The following is an 8209-nucleotide window of genomic DNA, read 5'->3' as shown; positions in this document are numbered from 1 at the left end:
ACATATTTTTAAAGAAATGAATGAATGAGTGAAACTAAATTCTTAAACTATCTCTTCCCTTAGACATAATTGACATACTTAGAATCCTTTCCAGCAGCCCACAGCAGTCTAGATGAAAAATGGAGTAGAAAATTTTATATTTATTAATTCAATTATTTGTTTGTCCATTCATTCATTTAGTAAATATATTTTAGTGCCTAATATATGCCAAGCACTATTATAGGAACTAAAGAAAAAGTTTCTGGTTTTGATGTTTAAGTTCACTTCTAAATTGTTTTATATGTTTAAATACTTGCAAAGTGACCAAGAAGTCAAGCAATATCTAAGCAGTGTTACGGTTGCAGCTGCAAGGCTGGCTCGTCATACTTCCACAAATTCAGTCAGTCAGTAAGGAATCAAGGAGTCCAAAGGGATTTAGACAATTTATTACTTTCAGCAATGGTACTATCTTGCCATTTATCCCAAGCCCCAGTTTCTACATGATGATGTAACTAGGGCTGGGTATTGCCTCCACACACATTGGGGATGTATTACAGGAGGGGAACCCTTAGATTTGGAGACTCTGATCTTCTATCAGGACTATTGGAAAATCTTCCCACAATGTCCTCTGGAGAGAGGTGCTGTCCTTAATACCCTGAAATATAAGCAAATATCTCTTTGGAAAGGAGGAAGGTGTCTCTATCTTTAATGCAAGGATAATAAATACATTTATACTGGAGTCCATTTTTCCAAGGCATCTGTTTATACAAACATGTCTGAAAAATAGGCATAGAGCACTTGGCTGATAATACCTAGACAGGTAGAAATCTGAGACTTATGAAGTATCTTCCAAATTTATGGCATATTATAATTATATATGTTTAAAAATAAAAGTGTTATATACCTCTTTTAAATGTATCTAATTTAATCTAAATAGTGTCATAATATGATACTGTCATCCATCTAAAAACTACGCAAACTCTTACAACAGAAATTTTAAATATTCATTTTCTTCCTTGAATTCATATTTTCATTCTACTCCCAACACAAAATTTACTCATTATAACTTTAAATCTGAAAATATTTTATAAACGATTCTATCATGCTTATTTGTGACTGGAATTTACTTTGTTATCTTCTATGGCTGTAATAAGGGTTAAAAATACTCAAATTATAATTATAACTATACTACTATATGATTATAATAAACTTTTTAATAAATATTAATTATATAATATTGGACATGCACTTTTGAAGAGATGAATGAGACTTTAAAAATTAGTCCATGTATCCATTTGGTGTCATCCAATGTTAGATAACACACTTTCAAGACCAGTTCTATTCTGATAATCATGTTCCATAAATAGACACATAAAATCTCACATACATAAAAATTAAGCTGAAAAGAAAGAGTTTTATACTGGAAACCACATAGTGATTTTACAAACAGTTTTAATGATTTATGTGCTTATAAGAATTTAAATTATTTAAAAGAAAATAATTAGAAATCACATGACTTGCAAAAAGATTTATTACCTGGCCATCATGCAAAATAGTTTAATGATCTATCAGCTCACAATTATTTAAAAGAAAATAAATGGAAACTATATGACTTGCAAAAGGATTTGTTACAGTCATTAAAGTATTTGATTTTCAACATATAAGTGTAACTGTATAATAAAAGATTAATTCCACAAAATCTGGGTTGTCTAAACTCTAATATTCCAAAGAAAGCTTTGCCCTTTGCCAAGCCCCTGGAAGGTAACCCCTTTTCCCTTGGAATATCCTGCCTGATAAGAGTATCTTTGTTTACCTGGGCCACTAACTAAATGTGGGCCACTAACAATTCTACTTATGTGTGGACCTTGAACTATGGAATACCAGTTTGATCCCTTAGTGGCGCTGGACACTAAGCTCAGGCAGGCAGGTAGGTAGCCTTGCCTACAAGATTGATCCCCAATAAAAACTTGGCACACCATGCCTTGGGTGAGCATTCCATGGCAATGCACCATGATTATTATCACTCACCATTACTGGAAAGATAGAGTTCTACAGTATAACACACAAAAAAATGTTTTAACAACATTTAACAAGTGATTGTTGTGTTTTTGTTTTGTTTTGTTTTGTTGTACATTAGACAGTTTATTCACATTAGGGGTACCCAGCTCAGGCCATCTTGTAACAAATCCCTTACCCAGTCTAGGCTCCATAATTGGACATCTGGTGGCATTTCGCCACCCTAGACAGTGTAACTGAACATGCAGACAGATTGCAAGATGTAGGCCCAAACACAAGCATAAATACACCCACACGGATACAGCAAGTTGCCTCAAGGTCTCGTTTTGGAACTCAACCAGGTGGTTATTCAAAAGCAACAGAATCATGTGGAAGGTTCAGATCATTTGGGAATGCTCATTTAAGGCAGCCATGGAGTCACGGGGTCTATTAAAGTCCAAGCCAGTTTTATAAAATGACTCATCCAGGCAAGTGGACAAATGTATGAACGCATGTGTTAAAGTTCCAGACTGAGTCATGTAACACTAGTGAATGTGTATGATGCAGTCAGCAACACTTTGAGGGGAGCGATACTTTAAAACTGAAACGTGAACATGGATGAAATGAGAAAGACTAAAAATCTGATTATTTTCCTACAGAATATTGGATACTTCTCAGAATTAAAAGCTATTTCTCGAGGGCTTGTCTTAAAAAAAAAAAAAAACTGAAACCTGAAGAAAACACTCAAAAAATATTTTGATTTCTGGAAAATTTGCTTTGGTGAATATAGGACATCACCAAGCACTTTATACAACCCATTGGGTTGGTGGCTCCAGCACATACTTGGCAGTTCTCTGTCTCATCCATGCATAAACACTTTGGAAGACTTCCAAAATAAACACTCAGAAAGATACAAATACACTTTTAAAGCTATCCAGAAAATAATGTTATCTAGGTATCAAAACAACTGTATCTGAATTACACCTATACTATCTCTATTCTTCTATTTCTGATTTTTTCAATATTTGAAGTAGTACAAGTCAACTGACAATGAAGTTCACCTTTTATAAAATATAAAGAGCTCTTCTCTTTAGTCCAGATATTGGCCAACTCATAGAGCATACCAAAAGTAAAGCACTGATATTTAATTTCCAAAAATAGTTAAAACTTTTAAAAGGTTCATAAAGCTCCATAACAGATGACTTTAACAGTATAAAACTTGTGCTTTCATATTCACATTGAGGCAATGTTCAGTTTCGTAAGAGTTTAGGTCAAACAAGACACGCCACTGTACCAAACAGTGTGCAAACAACTGTCTTAGAAAAAGGAGATGCCTCTCTTAAATAACTATTTACTTTAGGAATAAAATAAACCAACAAATCATTTCATGTTTTTCTACAGCTAAGAAGAGAGGAAAGGATGATTTTCACAGGCCATGCGGCTGAGAGAGAAAGTTGATTTGGGGGAACGGCTGTCCTACGAGTTTCGACATGTAATACCTTCTGTAGGGCTTTTCCTAAATGAGCATAGAAGCTGATTAAAGTGCTTGCCATGGCTGTGTCGGCCGCAGACTGCAGGATCATCCCACAGAGATCCATCTGAATATGCCCCATCAAGAGACTCTGCTGGCGATTGTCTTTACGTGGAACACAGAACCAGCCACAGGGATGGTGAAATCCACGAATAAACCTGGTCTCTTTTCACTCCAGCCAACACTTAGCCCACAGGACAAAAGCCTACGTCTTTGTAGCCCATGGTGTAGGAGAAACCCACAAACTCTTGTGGGGAAATTATATTCCTAAACTGACCAGCAGTAATGTAACGCATCACACAGCAATTCTCTTCAAAGTGTTCCAAAATATCCATTGAAGTCATTAAGCTGTCCCAATCCAAGCGACAGGGACTCGGGTGTATATGGTCTATGACACTATTCACAATGTCATCTGTAACACCCTGGGCTTTGAAAAGGTATCCATTAAATTCTTCTGAAGGTTTTCTCCAAATTGTTGTATCTTTCATTTTCTTGGCAACTCACCACTTATCATCTCTGATGCCATGATATTGGATGAGAGTGTTTTTAAGTCTAGTTGCAAAAGCAGCAGCATCAGGCAGGCCTTCCATTTTTTTCTCCTGAGACGCAGCGAGGCGGGAACATGGTGGACTCCTGGTGGTCCGCAACCCCGATGCTCTGGGGCTCCCCAAACAAGTGATTGTTAATTATACCTTGAGATACTATATTCATGAAACCTAAAATTAGACAAAACTGTGTTTTAAAACACTCCTGCAAAACAAAAACTTGCACAATGGATTTTTTTAAGTTTAATATCAAAAAATGCATGCCAAATTTTAATTTTCTAGAGAGCTCATAGTGCCCTCAAATTGCTACAGATACACAGAGAAAGATTCTAGAGAATTAGCATATTGACATCAAAGAGAAAGAAAGAAATCTTAATTACACAGGGTATATATAGCATTTTAGAAACATTTTATTGTAGATATCTATGCAAGTAGATTAAAAAAAAAAACATATGCTACATCATGCAAAAGGCCTAGAAAGTAGTAAACCACAGAGTTCACATAATTTGTTGTACTAATGATTAAGATTAAGTACATTAGTTATAATAGAATCCACAATATAATCCCACAACCAGCTTGGTTAATTTAAATCACATAAGTAATAGAAGAGTAAATGAGTGTTTAAGAAATAAACAAGAGGGCAGCCCAGGTGGTTCAGTGGTTTAGCGCCACCTTCAGCCCAGGGTCTGATCCTGGAGACCCGGGATCGAGTCCCACGTTGGGCTCCCTGCATGGAGCCTGCTTCTCCCTCTGCCTGTGTCTCTGCCTCTCTCTCTCTCTGTGTGTCTCTCATGAATAAATAAATAAAATCTTTAAAAAAAATAAGAAATAAACAAAAAATAAGAAATAAAAAAAATAAGAAATAAAATAAACAAAGTGGTTGATGAGTGATATGAGATTTGGGCTCCAGTATCATAAAAATGAATATGCATTTACATTCTCAAATAATTTTTGAAAAAATTTAATGAAAGTGTATCTTCTGTAATTTATATGATGAAACTATAACATTCTAATTGAGTTCTGACACAGGCTCCTTTTTAGCTCTTATCTGTTGCAGGTAAATCTATTCCTGATTGAATTCATGCCAACCATGCAGCTCAAGTGGAAAGTAAGACCTAAAAGTATAAAAGTGCTCCTCAGGCTCTTTCTCATTTCTGAGAATAATGAGAGTGGCAAAAGCACACCGCACTACAGAATGTACTTCCCAACTTTTTCTGAATCTTGAAATTCTATTTCTGAGTTAGATGGATAGGTACATATATAAGATGTGTAACCTTGCCATGAGTTTGTCACCTAGATGAAGTAAAATCAGCTACTGTCACTATTTCTTTGGGTTTTTCTTTGTTCTGTTCTTAAGATACATTTTCCCAGGTGGAATATATTCTTTGACAATAGATCATGGAGTACAAGTAGCAAAGTTCTTAAAAATTCATCATTCCTATTGCCCAGTAATATTATATAATGTATCCGAACTCAAATTATCTCAGCATAGATCAAAATATCCATTCCTAATCCCATTAACAAAAATATATCTAGATTGAAAAAGATGGGAAACATTCCAACAGGGTCATGATGACTTGACCATCCAGAGCTTCACACAATTTCTAGTTCTGCCAAGAGGTAGTAGCTCCATTCCTCCAACTTCTGTCCTCTTGCAACAAAAACACTACAGACGTAACACTACAAACAAGCAGAGGAAGATGCTGAAACCTACAAAGAAGGCAGCCAGCCTAAGGCACCAGGAAGCTAAACAACAACATAGTGAGTTCTATGGGTTTCTTCAGCACTTCCTCCTGTATCCCAGATATAGAACACTGAGCCTACATTTCAGGACCACCAAAAGGAACAGATTTTTCTTAAACTCGAAGCAAAGCCTGTTTGTACTACACATTTTCTACCAACTGTTATTTATTCTAGAGGAGATGTATGTGTGTGTTCATGTTGGAAGAACTGCTGACACTCAGAAGACATTAGCAAGAACATAGAAGTTAGCTCTTCACTTCCCATCTGAAAAACATTTATAAAGTTTGTTTTTGTCTAGACCAGCAGTTCCCAGTGTTGGTTTGAAAACTGCAGAGGAGCTTCTAGGGTTTAATCTGAAACTGTCTCTGGATGCAGAAGACTGGGAGAAACCAAAGAAAGAGGCAGACCACTAGAGGTTAGTAGGTGACACTTTTCGAAAGCAAATGGAACTTACATACAAGGTTATCTTGGGTGTCAACAAGATGAGTAGATGCTTGTATCTACCCACCAAACATTAAAAGTTTATATAGAGGCCTTAACTACATTTAGTCATGTATACCATGTAGGTGTTCTTAACTCCACATTACTATCTCAAAGCTATATCCTTGGGGCAACTTCTGGGAACAGGAAATGCAAGTAGAACTCATATTCCAAGAAGAGGAAGAGGGGTGTGAGGATCCTCCTAGTGCCCAGGTCTCACTCTCAAGTCAACCAGCAGTCATGTCTTTTTGATGATCTTCCCCAACACCCAAACTCTATCCTTGATCACAATCTCCCAGCCAACTGATTGATATAGATTGCTGCTATTTGTCCCCAGTTTCTAACTCAGTTTATAATCTTGGATGAAGTCTAAGAGTTTACATTTCCAGAAAGTTAATACCAATGTAGTGCTAAAGGTAATACCAGTGATAGTGGTTTGAGGACTACTGTTTGGGAACCACTGGTTAAAACCAAGCACTACTCGGGATCCCTGGGTGGCGCAGCGGTTTGGCGCCTGCCTTTGGCTCAGGGCGCGATCCTGGAGACCCGGGATCGAATCCCACATCGGGCTCCGGGTGCATGGAGCCTGCTTCTCCCTCTGCCTGTGTCTCTACCTCTCTCTCTCTCTCTGTGTGACTATCGTAAATAAATAAAAATTAAACAAAACAAAACAAAAAAAAACCAAGCACTACTCAATCTAACTGTAAAGTTAATATTCTCCCCTTGACAGCACAATTTAGGCTGGAAATCACAGACATAAATGTACTGATTATGGAGAATACTATTCTATGTATCTTGTAGGGAACAAAGATCCTCTAAGTGAATAATGTGGCTTACCTGAAAGGTAGAGAATATTTCCACTATCTACCATTTTGAGAAGAGACAGGTTTGGGAGGAGAACATGGACATATGGAAGGCAAGCCGTAGAGTATAAAGTATGATGAAGCAGCAGGACAAATTCCCCTCCTTGAGTGTCATAGCTACTAGAAGATGAATACAGAAAGTATAAAGATGAACTCCTAAAGTCATAAAAATTAGACTCTATTATTTAGAAGGCTGAGTGAGTAGAACCACAGTCTGGAGAACAGAAATAATAGCAGATATTCTGGACTTAGAGAATTGACTTTTATATAGGGAAAGAAGACAGTGGCTTTAGATCTGTGAAGGGACCAAAATACTTAAGTGATCTTGTCTCAGTACTACCATGAACCATGAGAACAGCTTAGCACTAAATGATTACCCATCTTCAAAGAACACAATAGACTCTACAGGCTTCTGGATTATATAGGTGTCACAATATCAGTGACTCCATACTAATTCCACAACAGCAAGACTAAACTCAGAAGTCACACCCACCATGTAGTAACAGATGCCATGGCCTTAGACTGGAAGACCCTAAGATCTTTTCAGGTTGGCGCAAAAAATTTGTGGCTGTGTGAGACTCTAAAGTTCTTAGGCAAATTCAGGGTAAGGGGAAACCCCAAGAGGAAGAGTTGGGGTTTCCAACTTGTGGCTGTGTGATAAATAGGGAAGGTGGGTACTGAAGTGATTAATTGAAAAAATTAGGGAGATGTGACTAAATTGGTCGTCTAAATTAGTGGAGCATTTCATATCAATTACATGGTTGTTGTTAAATTAATTCCCTGTGGCTGGTTGGCTCATTGGTTAAATCATGATGCTAAGAGAGAATGAAGAAGAGATTTAATTTTGCACTTGAAAAGAATGGCTTTGCTCATGTCCACGGACTCTGGAATCTCCCAATAACACTAAAATGCCAGGCATCATGTAGTGATGATCCAGAACAGGAACATGAAGATATGGTGGCTGATGAGTGCAAATTCATTACTATAGTACCATGACTAGAATAAACAGCTTAAAGATGTGCCTAATGCCAGTGGGCAGCTGCATCATTTTGGTATTCAGATTACAGCCTTAT

General features: G+C 37.0%; 1 pseudogene; it reads right to left on the bottom strand.

Annotated features, from left to right (window-relative positions):
- Positions 1-503: 503 nt before the first annotated feature.
- The window catches only part of LOC140633695 (stAR-related lipid transfer protein 4 pseudogene), a 316244-nt pseudogene continuing 308538 nt past the window's right edge, over positions 504-8209 (bottom strand).

Source organism: Canis lupus, chromosome 5, assembly GCF_048164855.1.
Source record: "Canis lupus baileyi chromosome 5, mCanLup2.hap1, whole genome shotgun sequence".
Lineage (NCBI taxonomy): Eukaryota > Metazoa > Chordata > Mammalia > Carnivora > Canidae > Canis > Canis lupus.
This window is presented reverse-complemented; position numbering and strand designations above follow the sequence as displayed.